Genomic DNA, 22,565 nt, shown 5'->3' with positions numbered 1-22,565 from the left:
TGTGCGTCATGTACGTTTGGCACATTATATTACAGTATATTATAGTGTATTCATGTGTCTGTGTAGTGTGAGTAATCAAATTAAAGTGCACCAAACACCTCTTTACATTGATTAAAGTGCATCTGGGTACAGATTTCAACTTTTTCTTTACATTTGCTTATAAGCACTGCCCTCTCCCTCCCAAGAATGTCTGGGAGGACAGGGAGAGGCAGACATTCCCTTGGCACCATAAGGGGGCCAGCAACAAATGTGTCCACAGGCAAAGGTGGACGTGGTGGTCAGTCCTCAGGCAGGGCATCATTTCCTCTGTTTAGTGAGTTTGCCCATGCTATCCAGCCACAGCATGCAGAGGAGGTGGTGGACTGGCTTACTAAACCTTCCTTATCCTCCTCATCCTCTGTCACGCAAGCAGAGACAAGGAGGAGATGGAGATGATGATGAGCAGAGGAGGAAACTGAAGGTGAGGCAGCACAACCCCAAGGAGGCCAACATCAAGAAAGAGTAGAGAGCAGCCACTCTATTCCATCACATTCTGCAGCTGTTATCTCCCAGCCCACTTACCAAAGCTCAGCAGTCTAGGTCTTTTTCAGCACATCTGCAGCAGATTGCACTGTTGCTATCTGCAAACTGTGTCTCAGGGCCATCAAATGTGGTAAAAACACCAACCATTTGGGTACCACATGCCTTACAAGGCATTTAATGTCCAAATACTCGCAACAACTTGCCCATTGGCAAGAGCACCTAAAATAGGCACATATCTGTCCCTCCTCCTCCTCCTTACCCACTCCAGTCTGCCCCTGCTATACCAAGTCATTATCTCTCATCAACCTCCACTAACAGGGATGATGGTATAGCACAGGATGTCCCAGGTCCTAGCAGCATATCTGCCAGAAGCACACCACCAGCTGTAGACTGTAGCTGGCATATTTCTCTGCCCCATCTGCTGCAGCAGAAAAAAATACAGTTCATGCCACCCACATGCCCAGTGTCTGAATGCAAGCTTGTCAAAGCTGTTGGCTCTCCAACTTCTGCCTTGCAGCCTGGTGGATTCTGCCCCCTTCCATGATGTTGTACAATGTGCTGTACCACAATGGCAGGTTCCCAGTCGATACTACTTTTCACGTAAGGCCGTTCCATCTCATGCCTGGCACATGTCCTCAATTTGGGGGTGCAGCGTTTCCTAAGTACGTACTTAGGGTTGCAAGATGTACTAAAGCAGGCCAGAAGAGTCTGTACAATTTCAGGTGGTCATACACAGCCAGTGCTCAGTTGGCTGAAATTCAGCCAGGAATTCCACCTGCCTGTAAACCGCCTGATTTGTGATTTGCCCACCAGGTGGAACTTAACTTTGGGAATGCTGCAGCGGTTATACATGCAGCAGAGGGCTGTCAATGAGTACCTGTGCCAGTACGGCACGATGACAGGCTCAGGCTGCCTCGCCTTTTTTTTCCCCCACCCCAATGGCTGATCATTAAGGATGCATGCACTGTATTGTAACCATTTGAGGAGGCCACAAGGATGGTGAACCATGACAGTGCATGCATCAGAGACACAATCCCTGTTGTGTTCCTGCTGGAACAGACTCTGCGTGGCATTATGGACAGGGCACTGGAGGCAGAGCAGGAGGAAGAGGAGGACTTCCTTTCCTCTCAAGGCCCACTTTATCCAGACACCATCATTCCTATGTCACAGAACACAGAGGAGCAGAGAGGGGAGGAAGATGAGGAGGAGGATTCTGGCACTTTCATAGGCTTCAAAGAAGAGGAAGACATGCGTCAATCTGTAAGCGATGGCTTTCCAACCCCAGGACCCTTGGGAGTAGTACGTGGCTCGGAGGGGGAAGTTCCAGATGCTGTCATCCTGAGTGACCCCGAGGAGTCTGCTTCTCAAGCCTCTGCAAATTTGAGGCACATGGGCAACCTCATGCTTCAAAGCCTGCGAAAGGACCCAAGAATACGTGGCATACAGGAGAAGGATGATTACTGGTTGGCAACCTTCCTTAACCACCGTTATAAGGGGAAGGTCTCAGAACTCATCCCGTCCCCACAGAGAGTGCAGAAGATAAAATCTCTTGAGGACACGTTAAAGAGGATTTTATTGAACGTTTTTCCTGACTCCAGTAGGTCGTGGAAAACGTAGTTTTGAGTCTTCTGTTGGTCAAGAGAGGAGCGTTGGAGAAGGTGTCTGCCTAAGTGAGGCATTTCGGAATTATTTTAGTCCTCGCCGCCCAGGGCTGTCAGCTTCCACATCCCATTGGCAGTGTCTGCATCACATGGTGGATGATTACCTAGGGGCCAAAACAGAGATGGAGAGCTTTCCAGCTGACGATCCACTGACTTACTGGGTCATGAGAATAGATCACTGGCCAGAACTTGCCCAGTATGCTATTGAGTTGTTGGGCTGCCCTGAATCCAGCGTGCATTCAGAATGGGCATTCAGTGCTGCAGGAGGTTTCATTACTGATCATAGAATGCATCTGTCCACAGACTCCATGGACTGTTTGACTTTTATAAGAATGAATCAGTCCTGGATTACCAGCTATGAAGCCCCTGATGCTGATGTCACTGATTAAGTCTTTTTGGGATGTGGAATCTCTGCAGGACTTCGAGGCTGTCTAGCTTTGAGGGTGTTCAATCATTTCACCTGGAAGAATGTTTTTGGTATAGGTTTCATGGGCACAATTAACACCCAAAGACCAATATTTCAGCACCAGTTTGACAGGTGCATATCATTGCAATTTTTTACAGCAAGGCCAATTCTTGCTTTCATCAAGAGTACCTCTATAGGGTTACGGTGGGAAGGTGTCACCGACACCCAAAAAGTAATTTTTCTGCACCTGTTTGACAGGTGCATATCATTGCAATTTTTTACAGCAAGGCCAATTCTTGCTTTCATCAAGATTACCACTATAGGGTTATGGTGGGATGGTGCCACCGACACCCAAAGAGTAATTTTTCTGCACCTGTTTGACAGGTGCATATCATTGCAATTTTTAACAGCAAGGCCAGTCCTTGCTTTCATAAAGAGTACATTTATAGGGTTACGGTGAGAAGGCACTACCGACACCCAAAGACCAATTTTTACGTACCCGTTACTTCTATCCAAAGTCAAAGTGACACCAGAATGTATCCAAAAAATCTCTAATCTTGTTCCCAGTGCACTACATTGTGACATCATACACACTGGCTCCCCAGCTGTTGCTGAGCAAAAAAAAAAGGCAGCTTGCAAGGAAAATTTCATTTTTTTTTGGCTTTATAAATGCAATTATTGCTGCAGCAGATTCTAGACATGGTACAGATCTGCCACTTTACAGGTAGACTAAGGGGACCAATATCAAAGAAAAAATGCTCCTGCACACAAGTGGATAGCCAAACAAGGCCACAGGCCTTGCTGCCAAACAAGCCAAACAAGGCCACAGGCCTTGCTGCCCTCAAGGATGGGGAATCCTAATAGTCAACAAGAAAAAAGAAAGAAAGAGCGCACCAGCCATGTGCATCATCCTTTGGAAGTAAATTTATTAAAACCAATAATAAAAAGGAACTACTCACAAACAGTTGTGGAAGGTCTCACAGTGTAAATAGTCATCGACTAGCAGCATGCAGTCTAGGATGAGCGGAGCCCGTCAGAGGTCACAGAGGGGTAACTGCTAGCTGATGCGTTTCGAAGGGAACATCCCCTCTTCCTCAGAGCTCAGCAGTGAATCCTCCTTCAGCAGTCCCCATACATATATGTGTACCCACATGCATCTTCAGTCAATTAGAATAAATACTAAGGGCCCCTCCCTCTTACGCCCCCAACCCAGTGGGCGGTCCAATAAACAATAAAAAATAATAAATAAAAAATGAATAAAAAATGAAAAATATAAATAAACAATAATGATGATGAAAGTAATACTATTAATAATAGTAATAAAACACCCACTGGAAGGGCATAGCTAGACCCTTGTTATGGGCAGTAGCATACTGTATATATGATGCGTGCAAAAGTTGAGTAGGAGGTCCCTCCCATTCCGTAAGTCCCCTGGGCACTATATTGGAAGGATTTTTTCATTTTTATGCTTTCACTTTAGAAATCAAAAACATCACTGCTCATTTAGAAATGACGTTTTTCACAAACTTCTTTTTATTGATACATGTCCTCCAGGGCAGGACCCGGACCCCTATAACCATTGTATGCCCAATTACTTGCATATAAGCCTTCAAAATGGGCACTTTTGATTTTTGACGTTCGGGTCCGATTGACTTTTATGGGGTTCATTATTCGGTTCCTAACTTTCGCGGTGTTCAAAAGTTCTGGTGCGAACCGAACAGGGATCAGTTCGGCCCATCGCTACTAATGAGACCCCAAAGCTGATGGAGAGAGGCAAGGAAGGGTCAAACAAGGATGATATGCAGGCAATTGACATCCTCCTTATCAACTGATGATGTCATTGATCGGTAAGAGGTTGGCAGCTCAAAGGTTGTAATGGTGTACAACAGAAATTTTGAGGCAATTTTTAGGCATTTTTTTTAGGCACCCCTCAAGAAATGTCAAGGCACCCTGGTTGAAAAAGGCTGCTATAGAGTTATGGAGTTTTTGCACCACTAACAGTCCAAACCTAATTTCTCAGCAGCTTTTTCACAGTTGCAAAGAATTTAATTATTTTTCCAGGTAAGTAATGCGGCCTATCAATGATTTGTTAAAAGAAAAGAATCCATTCTCATTCCTTAATTCTGGCATTTGTGGGCAAAAATATAAACTTTTTCTTTTGCCAAAAGAGGAATACAATTTTAATAGAGATGGAGTCTGCCTGCTCTTGTGATCTTCATTTGCCTCCTATGGGAAATCATTAGATTTTGTGAAGATGATACACTATACTATCAAAAGTATTGAGACGCCTGCCTTTACATGCACATGAACTTTATTGGCATCCCAGTCTTAGTCCGTAGGGTTCAATATTGAGTTGGCCCACCCTTTTCAGCTATAACAGCTTCAGCTCTTCTGGGAAGGCTGTCCATAAGATTTAGGAGTGTGTCTATGGGAATGTTTGAACATTCTTCCAGAAGCACATTTGTGAGTTCATACACTGATGTGGACGAGAAGGCCTGACTCGCAGTCTCCACTCTACTGCCCCGTACACACGGTCGGACTTTGTTCGGACATTCCGACAACAAAATCCTAGGATTTTTTCAGACGGATGTTGGCTCAAACTTGTTTTGCGTATACATGGTCGCACAAAGTTGTCGGAAATTTCCGATCGCCAAGAACGCGGTGACGTCAAGCACGTACAGTACCTGACCGCGAGATTGTGTTTCCAGCGCGATACCATCGCGCTGGTTCTCGGCGACAGGGTACTGTGAATGTCGCGCTGGCTCGCTCATCGGGAAAGGAAAACTTTGTTTTCCTTCCGCGATGAGTGACAGGCAGCGCTGACAGCTGTCTGGTATGAATCCTGAGGCGGGAACACCGCGCCAAATTTTAAATGAAAAAACCGGCGTGGGTTCCCCCCTCGGAGGCATACCAGGCCCTTAGGTCTGGCATGGATTGTAAGGGGAACCCCCTATGCCGAAAAATCGGCGTGGGGGTCCCCCCCAAATCCATACCAGACCCTTATCCGAGCACGCAGCCCGGCCGGCCAGGAAAGGGGGTGGGGACGAGCGAGCGGCCCCCCCCCCTCCTGAGCCGTACCAGGCCGCATGCCCTCAACATGGGGGGGTGGGTGCCTTGGGGGAGGGGGGCGCCCTGCGGCCCCCCCACCCCAAAGCACCTTGTCCCCATGTTGATGAGGACAAGGGCCTCTTCCCGACAACCCTGGCCGTTGGTTGTCGGGGTCTGCGGGCGGGGGGCTTATCGGAATCCGGGAGCCCCCCTTAATAAGGGGGCCCCCAGATCCCGGCCCCCCACCCTGTGTGAATGAGTTTGGGGTACATGGTACCCCTACCCATTCACCTAGGGAAAAGTGTCAATGTAAAAAAAAACACACTACACAGGTTTTAAGAATAATTTATTAGTCAGCTCCGGGGGTCTTCTTCCGACTTCGGGGGGTCCCCTTCCGACTTCTCCCGGTGTTCGGCCTCTTCTCCCGGTGTTCGGCCTCTTCTCCCGGGCCCCACCGCTATCTTCTTCCAGCTCTATTGCCAGCGAGGGGCCCGGTCTGCTGCCGCTGTCTTGTCGCCGCTGTCTCGCCGCCGCTGTCTCGCCGCCGCTGTCTTGCCGCTTCTTCTCTTCTTTTCTTCTTCCCCGATGTTGACACGACGCTCTCTCCGACTCGAATGCTGTGTGCGAGCTGCGGAGCCATTTATATAGGCGGTAACCCCGCCCCCTTACGACGTCATGGTCCCAGCATGCGCAGGGACTCTGGCGTCATAAGGGGGCGTGACCCCAGAGTCCCTGCGCATGCTGGGACCATGACGTCGTAAGGGGGCGGGGTTACCGCCTATATAAATGGCTCCGCAGCTCGCACACAGCATTCGAGTCGGAGAGAGCGTCGTGTCAACATCGGGGAAGAAGAAAAGAAGAGAAGAAGCGGCAAGACAGCGGCGGCGAGACAGCGGCGGCGAGACAGCGGCGACAAGACAGCGGCAGCAGACCGGGCCCCTCGCTGGCAATAGAGCTGGAAGAAGATAGCGGTGGGGCCCGGGAGAAGAGGCCGAACACCGGGAGAAGAGGCCGAACACCGGGAGAAGTCGGAAGGGGACCCCCCGAAGTCGGAAGAAGACCCCCGGAGCTGACTAATAAATTATTCTCAAAACCTGTGTAGTGTGTTTTTTTTTACATTGACACTTTTCCCTAGGTGAATGGGTAGGGGTACCATGTACCCCAAACTCATTCACACAGGGTGGGGGGCCGGGATCTGGGGGCCCCCTTATTAAGGGGGGCTCCCGGATTCCGATAAGCCCCCCGCCCGCAGACCCCGACAACCAACGGCCAGGGTTGTCGGGAAGAGGCCCTTGTCCTCATCAACATGGGGACAAGGTGCTTTGGGGTGGGGGGCCGCAGGGCGCCCCCCTCCCCCAAGGCACCCACCCCCCCATGTTGAGGGCATGCGGCCTGGTACGGCTCAGGAGGGGGGGGGGCGCTCGCTCGTCCCCACCCCCTTTCCTGGCCGGCCGGGCTGCGTGCTCGGATAAGGGTCTGGTATGGATTTGGGGGGGACCCCCACGCCGATTTTTCGGCATAGGGGGTTCCCCTTACAATCCATGCCAGACCTAAGGGCCTGGTATGCCCCCGAGGGGGGAACCCACGCCATTTTTTTCATTTAAAATTTGGCGCGGTGTTCCCGCCTCAGGATTCATACCAGACAGCTGTCAGCACTGCCTGTCACTCATCGCGGAAGGAAAACAAAGTTTTCCTTTCGCGATGAGTGAGCCATCTCGGCGCTGGCCCCTGCGACGGGGCTCGTAGGTGTCAAATCTCGCCGAGAAGTGCGGCGAGATTGACACAATATCGCGGTCACCTACTGTACGACGAGACTAGAAAAGGCCAGTTCAGAACCAAGCGTGGCACCCTTTGGGCTCCTTTTGCTAATCTCATGTTAGTAAAAGTTTGGTGAGAGACGATTCGCGCTTTTTCAGACTCGTGGCTTTCAGATCGTTTTCTGCCGTTCAGTTTGTGCTTGTGGGTTTTTATCTGCTCTTCAGTGCGTGCAAGCAAGCTACGCGTGACTTTAAGTAGTCATTGTGTTCTTGTTCGTTCGTTACTGTTTTTCAGGTCGCTCTTCACAGGCCTTGCTGTTCTTCAGTGCGTTCTGTTACTTCGTTCTGAGCAGCCGACCGTTTTCTAGCCATGTTTCGTATACGTACTCCTCGTAGAGTTCGTGCTGTGCGGGGGCTTGGTGTTGGGGTCCTGACCTTGACACAAGTCCAGTGCATGAACAGGGTGGGGAGGAGTTCATGGACCAAGAATTGGTTGCTTCAGCGTGACCAGTTCTCTCATATGCCTTTGCTCCGTGAGATCCGTGAGAATAATCCTGATGATTTCAGGAACTTTCTCAGGATGAAGGACCCCGTATTTCACCATCTGCTGGCTTCGCTGACCCCCTATATCAGCAGGCAGGATACCTGCATGAGGCAAGCCATCACTCCGGAGCAGAGGCTGGTCGCTACCCTGCGGTACTTGGCGACAGGGAGAAGCCTGCAGGACCTCAAATTCTCGACAGGCATCTCCCCCCAGGCTCTGGGTATCATTATCCCAGAGACCTGTTCTGCCATCATCCAGGTCATGCAGAAGTAGTATATGAAGGTAAGATTTTTATCCTTTAATATCACATTTTATTGTATTTAATGTTTGCTAAGGTATTGTATTTCTTTCCTCATTCCCTAATTACCATGATTGTAATATGCTGTGAATGTCCCCTTTGTTCTCATGCATGCTGGTTTTTTAGGTATTTATTTTTTAAGTCCTTCATACATATCTGCCTTCAATAACCACCCCAACATGCTCTCCTGCCCCTATATTCTCCTCATGTAGTCACTTAACAATGTATTTTATCAGCTCCATAGTAGTGCTTTACCCCAAACACCCCCTAAAATGTTTAGAAATTTGATTTGTGCTTTAAATTCAGGCAGAGTGCCAGAGGCTTTTTTTTGTAGTGTCCCCAAATCATTTTTCTAAACCCTCCCTCCCCCCAACTGCTAAGTCAGCTGATCCCAATTCTCTATCTATCCTCAATCATCTATCTGCTGACTTTGCCAAACCCATACACACTATACCCATCTCTTTACTGGTCAGATTTATGGATGAATTCCCCAAAGCATGTAGTGCAAGGGCCTGCCTGTATACTTTCCAATGGTACTGTTTAAAGTTTTTGTATTCTATTATTATCTTGATAGGTAATATCAGAATGTCCAAATGTCCTCAAATGTGTACAGTGTGTATTTATATCTTTGTATTATGACACTTCTTACCTGTCCAGTGGGCTGCCAATAGTGTAACTAAGGAGGGGCTGTTACAAGTAATACCCTGTATTTAGGCATTCATCTCTCAATGAAGTGAAGAGGGTTACCTGTCCACGATTCCCCCCCCCTATAATGTTAGAAATGGCCCATGAGGGGGGGGGGGTTTGAATATGATAGGTGTACCTTATACTTTGGTGTTAATTTCTCCTTAATAAATGCTATCTGGAGGTTGGCCAAGAATGTTTGTGCCTAATCTGCTTGCCATGTTTATGTGCAAAAATAGTAAATTATTTTTGTTTTCCTCAACAGTTTCCTTCCACGCCACAGGAATGGCAGACTGTGGCCTCCCACTTTGCCCAGCGGTGGGACTTTCCTAACTGCGGAGGGGCAATTGATGGGAAACACGTCCACATCGTCCCACCACACAACTCGGGGTCGTACTATTTCAACTATAAGGGGTTCAATAGTATTGTGATGTTGGCGGTGGTGTCGGCTAATTACGACTTCTTGTATGTGGACGTCGGGAAGAATGGCCGGATGTCCGATGGTGGAGTCATTGCCCAGACGGAGTTCTACAGGCGTCTCCAGAATGGCAGCTTGGACTTGCCACCTTCAGAGGACAATGTGGAAGGACTCCCATTCGTCTTCGTTGCGGATGAAGCATTTGCGCTGGGGGACCATCTTATGCGGCCATTCCCGATGAGGACCCTCACCCCAGAACAGAGGGTTTTTAATTACCGGCTGGCCAGAGCCAGAAGAGTGGTGGAGAACACATTTGGAATCATGGCAAGCCGGTTCCGCCTATTTCTGACACCCATTCTAATGGCGGAGTATAAACTTAATCATCTAATCCTGGCGTGCTGTGTTCTCCATAACTTTTTACGCCAACATTCTGCCAACTCTGCTGGCTCAGTTGGGCCTGAGGCCGGAAATCTACATAATACAACCCTGACGGCGCTTGAAAGTGGCCGTCCTGGCTTGCCCTCCCTGAGTGCTCGTGATGTCCGGTTAAGATACCTTGAGTTCTTTGCGGGTAGGGGGGCCATCAATATGTCAGACAATTTGTGAAGCATTTATCAAATAAAAAAAACAAATTTTATCTTTGGTGACATTTACTGCTTGTGTTTGTTTTAGCTGACCCTGACAGCAATGTGTGGAGTCCTGAAAATGGCGTGATTGTGTAACCTTATACAAAGCACTGTTGGCTGTTATTTACTAAAGGCGTATACACTTTTTATACTACAAGTGCTCTTGAAACTGCACTGAAAATGCTCTTGTAGTGCAAAGAGGATTTGCCCTTAGGAAATAACCACCATTTTCTCAGAAAACAGCAATTACATCACCACAAAAGTGTTGTAGCGTTGAGACAATAATCCACACATTCTTGATTAACAAACTTTTTAATACCTGCACAATCACATGTGTATTTAGAAATGGTTTTTAAAACAAACCAACATGTTTGTTGTAGAACAATTTTTGGGGTGGCATTATCAAAAATAGAAATGTCCATTTACGATAAAACAGGCCTGTGTAAAACCAACAAGAAACACAACAATCTTGAACTTACAAAGTTCACATATGGTAAAACTTGAAGGCAATATCAGACATGAGTATTTAGGAACTGTGTTTGATATTGCGTTCAGATGGGGTGAAGTCACCCCTTGAAAAGCCAAATTTGGAAGATGCACAGCAATTTACGAATGTCAACATGTGCTAGCTGCCATCACGGGGGATCAAGGGACGTGTTTTGTGGGAGCAACCCCTCCCTCACCGCTACTTTATTATTGAGGAAGCGGTTGCACCCCCAAAACGCGTCCATTGATCTCTCGTGATGGCAGATAGCACATGTTGGCACACTGTGTGCATCCTCCAAATTTGGCATTTCGAAACATCGCTAAAAAATTTTAAAGATTGTACCACACAAAAAAAAAGAGATTTTGTGGGGTTTTAAATTCGCCCCAAAACATCAATGATGCTATTATTTTTTTGAATCACATCATTGATTTTTTTCTTGATGTTTTCCAATTCTAAATTACACCCCATTATCTCCCCGATCAGGATCTGGGCACTTTCTGATGTGAAAGGATCTCGATCCATAACCTCACGATCACCTAAAAAGAGAGAAACCAAACAAAAACAGGTATCAAAAATCTGCCAGCATCCATCTCTTACCTGAGCCTGTGGTCGCAGACACTCACCTGTTGTGGTGCCTATTTCCACCACATCTTCTTCCTCCTCCTGCTCCACTTGAGTTGGGGGTATTTCACCTTCTTCCAGAGGTGGGGGGTCTCTGGTCTCCTCGGATGAGGGGTGTCCTCCGAGTCATTTCTCCCCTATGTAAAACAAAAATGGTATAATTAGCACACAGATATTTGATGGCAGAACTATAAATAGGAAACATTGCTTGGAAGTGGTGTACAATTGTCAATTTTAGTAGAGTTCCAAGATGTCGCTTTTTTAGTGTCCTTTGTCAACCTGCAATACTTTACCTGTTTTGTACAAGCTTCACAGATGGAGCCCCCCCTATAGTATACACTGGAGCACCTGTGTGGGCCCCCTAATAAAAAGGGTGTTCTTGTGTCCCACACTAGTGTTCCAGTGTCCAGATGTGAAAACAGCTGCTGAGTGTCCTCTCCTTACACACAATCTAGTTTGCATTTCATTCTAGTAACAAAGCCATCTACACAACCAAATATTTTGCATCCAAGTAGGCCCTAAAAAATGTAGGAAAATGCATATGGCCTAAACAATGGTGTTTTAGAGGCCGAAAAAAAAATGTTTGATACGAACAAATAATGGGCCCATGAACATTAAAATTGACATTTTAAACTGTACAACAATTAAGAAAAGCATATGGAGCAGCACGAACGTAATAAAGACAAAAAGAATAGGAACACAGCACAACTACTTACTTTTTTGCAGCACTCTCCGGATCTTTCGGTACTGCTCGGGCTCTCTTAATTTCAGGTCCGACCACCGCTTCCTGAGCTGATCTTTCGATCGTCGTACCCCGAAATTCCTGTGCAGACTTTTGACCACTTTCGCAATGATCTTGGCCTTTCTGATATTGGGGTTGGGGTAAGGCCCATACTTCCCGTCATAGTCGGCCTTCTTCAGAATGTCCACCATCTCCAACATCTCCCCAAAGGACATATTTGTGGCCTTAAATCTTCTCCTTCTGGATCGGGACGTGTCCGGATCCGGGCTTTCCTCCTCGTTCCTGTAATTAGCACGCACCTGCTGTGACTCCGCCATGTGCTCTTCACCCACTGCACCAAACGAAAAGGGGCGGGGAATAGACTAGAAAGAACGTCAGGGGCGGGCGGAGTTACACGCATGCGCAGTGTGTATAAAGCGTAACACACGTGCGTGAGCGGAGGAAGGAGCATTGGACGCGCCGATCATAAGAACGAAGGTAAGAGACATACTTGTGCCTATACTGCTTCTAGATTGAGGCCTATATTGTAACAAGATTAGGAGAGTTTGGTCTGACATTAGGCTTTGTCTTGTGTTGTGTCTTGCAGTGAACATGGATATCTTATTACGAGATAATGACTTCATGTCAATATTCATTGACATGTTCAGGGAGCTGCCCTGTCTGTGGGAGATCAACCACCCACATTACAGGAACCAAACAAAGAGGAAGGCAGCGCTGGATCAATTATTGGAAATTGTGAAGCAGGTGATCCCCACGGCAGACATCACATATTTGAAGATCTTAATTGGTGGCCTGAGGAGCACATATGTAAGGGAGCGCCAGAAAGTCCAGGATTCGCAGAGATCCGGAGCAGCAGATGACATCTATGTCCCCAGGATGTGGTACTATGACAGGCTGCATTTTCTGGCAGGCCAGACTGAACCCAGGTCATCACTCTCCAGTCTTCCTTCCACGATTCCTTCCCCCCCAGCTGAGGCTTCTGACGCCCAACCTGGGCCTTCCAGGCAGCAACATGTGGAGGAGCCCAGCTTGAGCCAGGTATAGCATTCCTCTAAATATTTCTGCTTGTCCAATCAATGATGTTAACTAGATGTTAGTTTGGAGTACTAATTTCTGATTGTGATTGATGAAGCAAAAACTAAAACCATGTCCCTTTTTCATACACAGGGAAGTCTCAGCCAGGAGGTGGCTGGGCCGAGCCGGCTGCCTGATATGCCGGTCCCTCCACAACACCTGGAAAGAGAAAGTGGCAGGAGGAGGAGTGCCCTAGAGGAGGCTGCCATAGGCCTCTTTTGGAGGGCTACAGAGGCCCTGGGAGCACCACACACCGTGGAGGATGACTTCGCTGCCATCATTGCCTCTAAAATGCAGAGGATGGAGGAGGGACAACAACTCATGTGTAAGTCGCTCATATTGGAGGCTCTTAATAAAGGTATGAGGGCCCAAATTACATCTGAGACACACCTTTGCGAACTCACACATGGTCCTCCTCCTCCTCCTGCAGGTCCTCCTCCTCCTTCTCCTCCAGGTCCTCCCAGTCCTCCTCCTCCTCCAGGTCCTACTCCTCCTCCTGCCACATCTCCAACAGCACAGCCACAGCCCGGAATGAAGCGTGGAAGGAAGACCAGAAAGTGAGGACCCTGGATCCAGTCTGGTCGGCCAAAAGATGCAGCCTCTTGTGGTACCACAGCCTGGGGACACAGATGTCATCTGCTGCTTTCCGGATCTCTGCGACTTCTGGACCAGACTGCCCTCCCTTACATATGGACTCCTCAGGCCACCAATTTTGATGTTCAAGAATGATGTCTGCCCTGGGGGTCCCAGGCTTCGCTAATTTCTCCTGTTGATCCAGCGTTGCCTCCCTCTTTGTTTGGTTCTGAGCCCTTAATAAAGGATTTTTGTTTTGAATTATACTTGCCTATGTGTGTTTTACTTCAAAAAGGACAGTTGGTTTGTGAGGATTCAGGTACATTTCAAAAATACAATGTGAAATTAACAAGGGACACCAACAACAAACAATCTCCTTGAGATTAAATAATAAAAGATATCAATGGTGTTGTGGTAACTTGACACACAAAACACACACAAAAATAATCTGGAGTAAAACTAAAAATAACATTAAACAAAAATCAGCCTTGGAAAAAATACAAACATAAAATCTAAACAAAAAATGGCTTTAAATAAAAAAAAATAAATAAAACAACAAAAAAAAATTATGTCAGATGTGACAAATAACAATATATTCAGGGAATCCCAAGAAAAAAACAAAAAAATAAGTTTGTGAGAAGTGTGTGTGAATATGAGCAGCAAAACTACTTAATTCTTGTCACATTAAAAGAAGAAGAGAGTGCGCTGTATTAAACCATTTTTAACATTGCAGCATGACGAAAGTGCTGTATCCATTGCGAACGCTAATTTTACCTGACCGAGCTGTTCCGTGTCGAAATTTCTTCTGAGCATGCGTGGCACTTTGTGCGTCGGAACAGTCCACACACGGTCGGAATTGACGCGATCAGATTTTGTTGTCGGAAAATTTTATCTCCTGCTCTCCAACTTTGTGTGTCGGAAAATCCGATGGAAAATGTCCGATGGAGCCCACACACGGTCAGAATTTCCGACAACACGCTCCGATCGGACATTTTCCATTGGAAAATCCAACCGTGTGTACGGGGCATAATTCATCGCAAAGGTGTTCTATCGTGTTGAGGTCAGGACTCTGTGAAGGCCAGTCAAGTTCCTCCATCCCAAATTCGCTCATCTGTGTCTTTATGGACCTTTATTTGTGCACTGGTCCAAATCATTTTGTGGAGGGGGATTATGGTGTGGGGTTGTTTTTCAGGGGTTGGTCTTAGCCCCTGAGTTCCAGTGAAGGGAACGCTTAAGGCATCAGCATACCAAGACATTTTGGACAATTTCATGCTCCCAACTTTGTGGGAATAGTTTGGGGATGACTCCTTCCTGTTGACTGCATGCCAGTGCACAAAGAAAGGTCCATAAAGACTGAAATTATATTAATGCTAAAATATGATTTTGTTCTGTTTCCAAAATGTAGTCCTATTTAAAAACAAAACATTCTGTGCATGAACTCTTTACAATGTTTTACCTGTCTCTAATAATAGATTACTGTGTAATTCTTATATTATGGATGTATTAGGAAGACTTTCTCCTATTTCTCCTTTTTTTCCTTTCTCATATTAAAAAAGAAGCTAATCTATATGTTTATCAAATAGTGCCTTTCTAGAAAATACATTTGCTATTCATATTTATGACTGAAAGAAGCTGACTTTCTGCCTCCAAATGTGCTGCCTATTAAAAGGATGAGTTTCTATTACATAAATATGTGCAATCCTTAAAACTTTTGACTGAAATAATGCAGTTTCAGTTAGTATTTCTGGCTGAACTGGGCATAATCTCTGGCAAAAGAAATGGGGAATCCGCGCAATGGGCTTGAAAAACTGGGTTGAAATTATATTTAGATAATTGATTGATTGATAGACTGCTGCCCTCACATACGCTGACTCCACCAAGTGGAATAAGCGGAAAATTGTGAAAAAGAAAAATGTGTGAGTGTGGCGCCGTCCCAAATATATAATTGTAAACATAATTTTCCACACTTACAATTTATTTAGGAAGCCGCTCTTACAAATAAGATTTGGGACGGCGCCACACTGGGCATAATCTCTGCCTTAAAAAATATTGCCCCATTAACCACGCGACAGAATGGCACGGGCAGGCAAAATCACGTACCTGGTACGTGATCTGCCTCCCGCGGGCAGGGGGCCCCCAGTGCCCGAGGTGGTTGGCTTCGTTAGGGGAGAGATCCAAGGTGAAGGGGAGGCCACTCATTCGTGGCCACCACCTCGCGATCGCTCCCAACGAATGACAATCTTCCTCTGCTGCTGTAATGCAAACAGCGGCAGAGGAAGTGATGTCATCTCTCCTCGAGTCGGTCTTTTCGTTCCGGCACCGAGGAGAGAAGACATCAATGTGAGTTGCACCAACACTACACTAACAATAGAACACTCTAGGCCAACTTTTCACCCCCGATTATCCCCCGATCACCCCCCTGTACCCCCTGTCACAGTGACACCAATAGCAGTTTTTTTTTTACTGATTATTGCATTGGTGTCACTTTGTGACAGTTATAAGTGGTAGGGCAGTTAGTGGTAGCCCCCTTTAGGTCTAGGATACCCCCCCAACCCCACCAATAAAGTTTTAACCCCTTGATCACCCCCCGTCGCCAGTGTCACTAAGCAATCATTTTTCTAATCACTGTATTAGTGTCACAGGTGATGCTAGTTAGGGAGGTAAGTATATAGGTTCGCCGTCAGCGTTTTATAGCGTCAGGGACCCCCATATACTACCTAATAAAGGTTTTAACCCCCTGATTGCTCCCTAGTTAACCCTTTCACCAGTGATCACCGTATAACTGTTACGGGTGACGCTGGTTAGTTAGTTTATTTTTTATAGTTTCAGGGCCCCCGCCGTTTATTACCTAATAAAAGTTTAACCCCCTGATCGCCCGACGGTGATATAAGTTAAGTTTTAGGGTCAGATAGGGTCTGCGTCGCCCCAGGCAGCGTCAGGTTAGCACCAGTACCGCTAACACCCATGCACGCAGCATACACCTCCCTTAGTGGTATAGTATCTGAACGAATCAATATCTGATCCGATCAGATCTATACTAGCGTCCCCAGCAGTTTAGGGTTCCCAAAAATGCAGTGTTAGCGGGATCAGCCCAGATACCTGCTAGCACCTGCGTTTTGCCCCTCGGCCCAGCCCTGCCCAGCCAACCCAAGTGCAGTATCAATCGATCACTGTCACTTACAAAACACTAAACACACATAACTGTAGAGTCAGGCCTGATCCCTGCGATCGCTAACAGTTTTTTTGGTAGCGTTTTGATACAGTTGCTAACAGTCAGGAGCTTTTTTACCTGTGAGTCTCACTAGTGTTCCACTAAATTTAGAGCCCAAAATGGGGAATTGAAGGTACACTAGTGAAGAGGCCTACACGTTTCTGAGCATGACAGATAGTGAAGAGGAAGTCACTCATCTGTCAGATTCAGGCTCAGAATACGATCCTGTAGACGACAGCGGCTCCATGACAACGGAGATAGCTCTGATGACGGAGTTGTGGTCCCTGCCAAGGTCAAGCGTACCAGACCCCAAACTTCTTCTTCTGTCGTTGATGTGCAAGAACCGCAGGTCCCTCGTATGGAGCAGAGCAGTACTAGCGCCGCTATTCCTTCTGGTGAACTGGCAAGCACCAGCGGCCTAGTACACCCTGGTCGTACATCCAGCACTGTAGTATCACGTGGTGACATGGTGAGTCCCATAAGTGCAGTTCAAGCTGGCGAGGTGGCAAGCACAAGTAGTGTCCTGCTGCCAACAAGAAGACAAACACAGGCCCGTTGTGCCCATAGGGCCCTTCCTGCTGCATTTGCCAATCCTAATTGGGAATCCACCACTTCTGCAGCACCTGTACTTCCCCCATTCACTGGCCAACCCGGCATTCAGGTGGAAACAGTTGATTTTACGTCATTTGATTTTTACTCACTGTTTTTCACCGAAGATCTCTATAGATCTATTGTGGACCAAAGCAATTTGTACGCTGGTCAACACATCGCCACTATTCCCCAGTCCTCCCTTGCCAGAGATTGGAGACCAATTACGGTCTCTGAATTTAAGCTCTTTCTGGGCCTTTCCCTCAACATTGGCATAACCAAAAAGAGTGAGTTGCGGTCATACTGGTCCACTGACCCAATTCACCATATGCCCTTGTTCTCTGCCTCCATGACCAGGGCACGATACAAGCAGATCTTCAAGCACTTCAATGACAATGAACTCTGTCGTCCTCATGGAGACCCTGAATATGATTGGCCCTACAAATTTTGGCCCCTCGTAAACCACTTCAACCAATGTTTTGCAGACTTGTTTACTCCCCATCAAGTTGTCTGCGTTGATGAGTCCCTGATTAAGTTTTCTGGCCACTTGTCATTCAAACAGTACCTTCCCAGCAAGCGTGCCAGATACAGGGTCAAGATGTATAAGCTCTGTGACAGGGTCACAGGCTATACATGTAGTTTTATGGTTTACGAGGGAAAAGATAGTCACGTAGAGCCGACAAACTGCCCTGACTACATAGGAAGCGCTGGCAAGATTGTGTGGGACTTGGTGTCACCCTTATTCGAAAAGGGGTACCACTTGTACGTGGACAATTATTACATGAGCGTGCCACTTTTTAGTCACTTGTTTGATCAGCAGATTGGAGTATGTGGCACCGTGCGACCTAATCGCTGGGGCTTTCCCCAGCAGCTTGTAGATTCCCGTCTAGGGCTGGGGGAGAGAGCCTGCTTGCAGTGTAATAATTTGCTCGCTATGAAGTGGAGGGATAATAAGAATGTTTTCGTTCTTACCACCCTTCATGCAGACATGACGGTCCAAATTACTACGGCGACTGGTGTTGTGAAGAAACCCCTCTGTGTCCACGAATATAACCAAAATATGGGAGGGGTGGACCTCAACGACCAGTTGTTGGCACTGTACCTAGTTGCCCGTAAGGCCAGACGCTGGTACAAAAAAGTGTCTGTTTATTTATTTCAACTGGCTTTGCTGAACGCTTATGTGCTATACAGAGCTTCAGGATGGACTGGATCCTTCCTTAAATTCCAGGAAGAGATCGTCAGAGCCCTTCTGTTTTCAGAAGGTGCTCCACCTCACCTTCTCTAACCAAATGCAGTAAGCCGGCTGTATGAGAGGCATTTTCTTTATGTCCTCCCGAGTACCCCTACCCAACGAGCCCCCCAAAAAAGATGTCATGTCTGCAGCAAGCGCGGATTTAGGCGTGACACCCGCTATTATTGTCCCTCCTGTCCTGACAATCCTGGTCTTTGTATTGGTGAATGTTTTGAACGCTACCATACACTAGTTGAGTATTAGCGTAGGGTACAGCACTGCACAGACTAGGACACACTTTCACAGGGTCTACCAAGATGCCATTGTATTTTGAGAGACCTGAACCTGGAAACGGTTACAGTTACAAAAATTACAGTTACGAAAAAAAGTGTAAAAAAAAAAAAAAAAGTGAAAAAAAAAAAACACAAAAAATATATATAATAAAAAAAACAAAAATAGTTGTCGTTTTATTGTTCTCTCTCTATTCTCTCTATATTGTTCTGCTCTTTTTTACTGTATTCTATTCTGCAATGTTTTATTGTTATTATGTTTTATCATGTTTGCTTTATAGGTATGCAATTTTTTTATACTTTACTGTTTACTGTGTTTTATTGTTAACCATTTTTTTGTTTTCAGGTACGCCATTCAGCTGCAGATCGGATTTATCTTGACAGCAACAGCGTTTGCTCCCACGATACATAAAGCCGTGACTCCAGCGCTGTCGGAGGTGATTTTACCACCAGTTACATACTTCAGCATATATGTCGAAGCATGGGGGCAGCAGGGGCGGAGGAGCGATTTGCTCCTTCATTTTGCGGGAGGATGCCCCCATGCTTCGGCATATATATATTTTAGGCACAGGTTGCATTAAATGTTTTATTTTTTACTATGTTCTTTTGTATTTGCTTTTTAGGTATGGTAAGTCTTACTGTTATACTGTAATGTTACTTTGTTTTATTGTTAACCATCATTTGCTTAGCAGGTACGCCATTCAGTTGCAGCGTGGATTTATTTATCTTGACAGCAACAGCGTTTGCTCCAACGATACATAAAGCCGTGACTCCAGCGCTGTAGGAGGTGATTTCACCACCACAGTTAAAAAAAAGCATGGGGGCAGCAGGGGTGGAGGAGTGATTTGCTCCTACCTTTTGGGGCGGAGGCCCCCATGCTTCGGCATATATAAACGGTGCATGTATGCCCATCATTAGAAGTGGGTGGATGAAGGGAGGTATTCTAATGGTGGGCATACCCACTGATCAATCTCTTTTTTTCGTTCAGCCCACAGGCTGCATGAGAAAAATTTTTTACAATATATGCCCAACAAGGACCAGCAACGTACTGGTATGTTGCTGGACTTTGAGTGGTTATACCAGAATGATGCCTGCAGGATTAGGTATCATCTTGGTATCATTCTTTTCAGCCAGCGGTCGGCTTTCATGTAAAAGAAATCCTAGCGGCTAATTAGTTTAATTAATTTACAAGCAGTGGGAGGGAATGCGCCCCCCCACCGTCTTCCATGTTTTTCTATGGCTCTCCTGTCCCAACAGGGAACCTGAGAATGCATCCGGTGATTCAGCCAGCTGACCATAGAGCTGATCAGAGACCAGAATGGCTCCAAACATCTCTATAGCCTAAGAAACCGGAAGCTACGAGCATTTCATGACTTAGTTTCGCCGGATGTAAACAGCGCCATTGGGAAATTGGGAAAGCATTTTATCACACCGATCTTGGTGTGGTCAGATGCTTTGAGGGCAGAGAAGAGATCTAGGGTCTAATAGACCCCAATTTTTTCAAAAAAGAGTACCTGTCACTCTCTTTTGCTATCATAGGGGATATTTACATTCCCTGAGATAACAATAAAAATGATTTAAAAAAATGAAAGGAACAGTTTAAAAATAAGATAAAAAAGCAAAAAAAAAAAAAAAAAAAAAAAAAGCAAAGAAAAAAAAGCACCCCTGTCCCCCCCCGCTCTCGCGCAAAGGCGAGCACAAGCCTCGGTCTGACGTCAAATGTAAACAGCAATTGCACCATGCATGTGAGGTATCACCATGAAGGTCAGATCGAGGGCAGTAATTTTAGCAGTAGACGTCCTCTGTAAATCTAAAGTGGTAACCTGTAAAGGCTTTTAAAGGCTTTTAAAAATGTATTTAGTTTGTCGCCACTGCACGTTTGTGCGCAATTTTAAAGCATGTCGTGTTTGGTATCCATGTACTCGGCCTAAGATCATCTTTTTTATTGCATCAAACATTTGAGCAATATAGTTTGTTTTAGTGCATTCAAATTTAAAAAAGTGTGTTTTTTCCAAAAAAAATGCGTTTGAAAAATCGCTGCGCAAATACTGTGTAAAAAAAAAATGAAAAACCCACCATTTTAATTTGTAGGGCATTTGCTTTAAAAATATATATAATGTTTGGGGGTTCAAAGTAATTTTCTTGCAAAAAAAAAAAAAAATTTTCACGTAAACTAAAAGTGTCAGAAAGGGCTTTGTCTTCAAGTGGTTAGAAGAGTGGGTGATATGTGACATAAGCTTCTAAATGTTGGACATAAAATGCCAGGACAGTTCAAAACCCCCCCAAATAGCTTGGGGTGTCTACTTTCCAAAATGGGGTCATTTTGGGGGGTTTGTGCTAACTTGGCATTTTATGGCCTTCGAAACTGTGATAGGTAGTGAGGAGTGAATCAAAATTTTACGCCCTTAGAAAGCCTGAAGGTGGTGATTGGTTTTCGGGGCCCGCATGCAGCTAGGCTCCCATAAAGTCCCACACATGTGGTATCACCGTACTCAGGAGAAGCAGCAGAATGTATTTTGGGGTGTAATTACACATATGCCCATGGCATGTTTGAGCAATATATCATTTAGTGACAACTTTGTGCAAAAAAAAAATTGTCACTTTCCCGCAACTAGTGTCAAAATATAAAATATTCCATGGACTCAACATGCCTCTCAGCAAATAGCTTGGGGTGTCTACTTTCCAAAATGGGGTAATTTAGGGGGGTTTTGTGCCATCTGGGCATTTTATGGCCTTCAAAACTGTAATAGGTAGTGAGGAGTGAAATCAAAACTTTACGCCCTTAGAAATCCTGAAGGCGGTGCTTGGTTTTCGGGGCCCCTTACACGGTTAGGCTCCCAAAAAGTCCCACACATGTGGTATCCCCATACTCAGAATCAGCAGAATGTATTTTGCTGTGCAATTCCACATATGCCCATGGCCTGTGTGAGCAATATATCATTTAATGACAACTTTGTGCAAAAAAAAAAAGTTTGTTATTTTCCTGCAACTTGTGGCAAAATATAATATATTCCATGGACTCAACATGCCTCTCAGCAAATAGCTTGGGGCGTCTACTTTCCAAAATGGGGTCATTTGGGGGGGAGTTGTGCCATCTTGGCATTTTATGGCCTTCAAAACTGTGATAGGTAGTGAGGAGTGAAATCAAAAATTTACACCCTTAGAAATCCTGAAGGCGGTGCTTGGTTTCGGGCCCCGTTCGCGGTTAGGTTCCCAAAAAGTCCCACACATGTGGTATCCCCGTACTCAGGAGAAGCAGTAGAATGTATTTTGGGGTGTAATTCCACATATGCCCATGGCATGTTTGAACAATATAGCATTTAGTGACAACTTTGTGCAAAAAAAAAATTTGTAATTTTCCCGCAGCTTGTGTCAAAATATAAAATATTCCATGGACTCAACATGCCTCTCAGCAAATAGCTTGGGGTGTCTACTTTCCAAAATGGGGTCATTTGGGGGGGAGGTTGTGCCATCTTGGCATTTTATGGCCTACAAAACTGTGATAGGTAGTGAGGAGTGAAATCAAAAATTTACACCCTTAGAAATCCTGAAGGCGGTGCTTGGTTTTCGGGGCCCCGTACGCGGGTAGGCTCCCAAAAAGTCCCACACATGTGGTATTCCCATACTCAGGAGAAGCAGCTAAATGTATTTTGGGGTGCAATTCCACATAGGCCCATGGCCTGTGTGAGCAATATATAATTTAGTGACAACTTTTTGTAATTTTTTTTTTTTTTGTCATTATTCAATAACTTGGGACAAAAAAAAATAATATTCAATGGGCTCA

This window comes from Aquarana catesbeiana, linkage group LG05, assembly GCF_042186555.1.
Source record: "Aquarana catesbeiana isolate 2022-GZ linkage group LG05, ASM4218655v1, whole genome shotgun sequence".
Taxonomy (NCBI): Eukaryota; Metazoa; Chordata; class Amphibia; order Anura; family Ranidae; genus Aquarana; species Aquarana catesbeiana.
The sequence above is the reverse complement of the archived record's forward strand: the minus strand, read 5'-3'. Positions refer to the sequence as shown.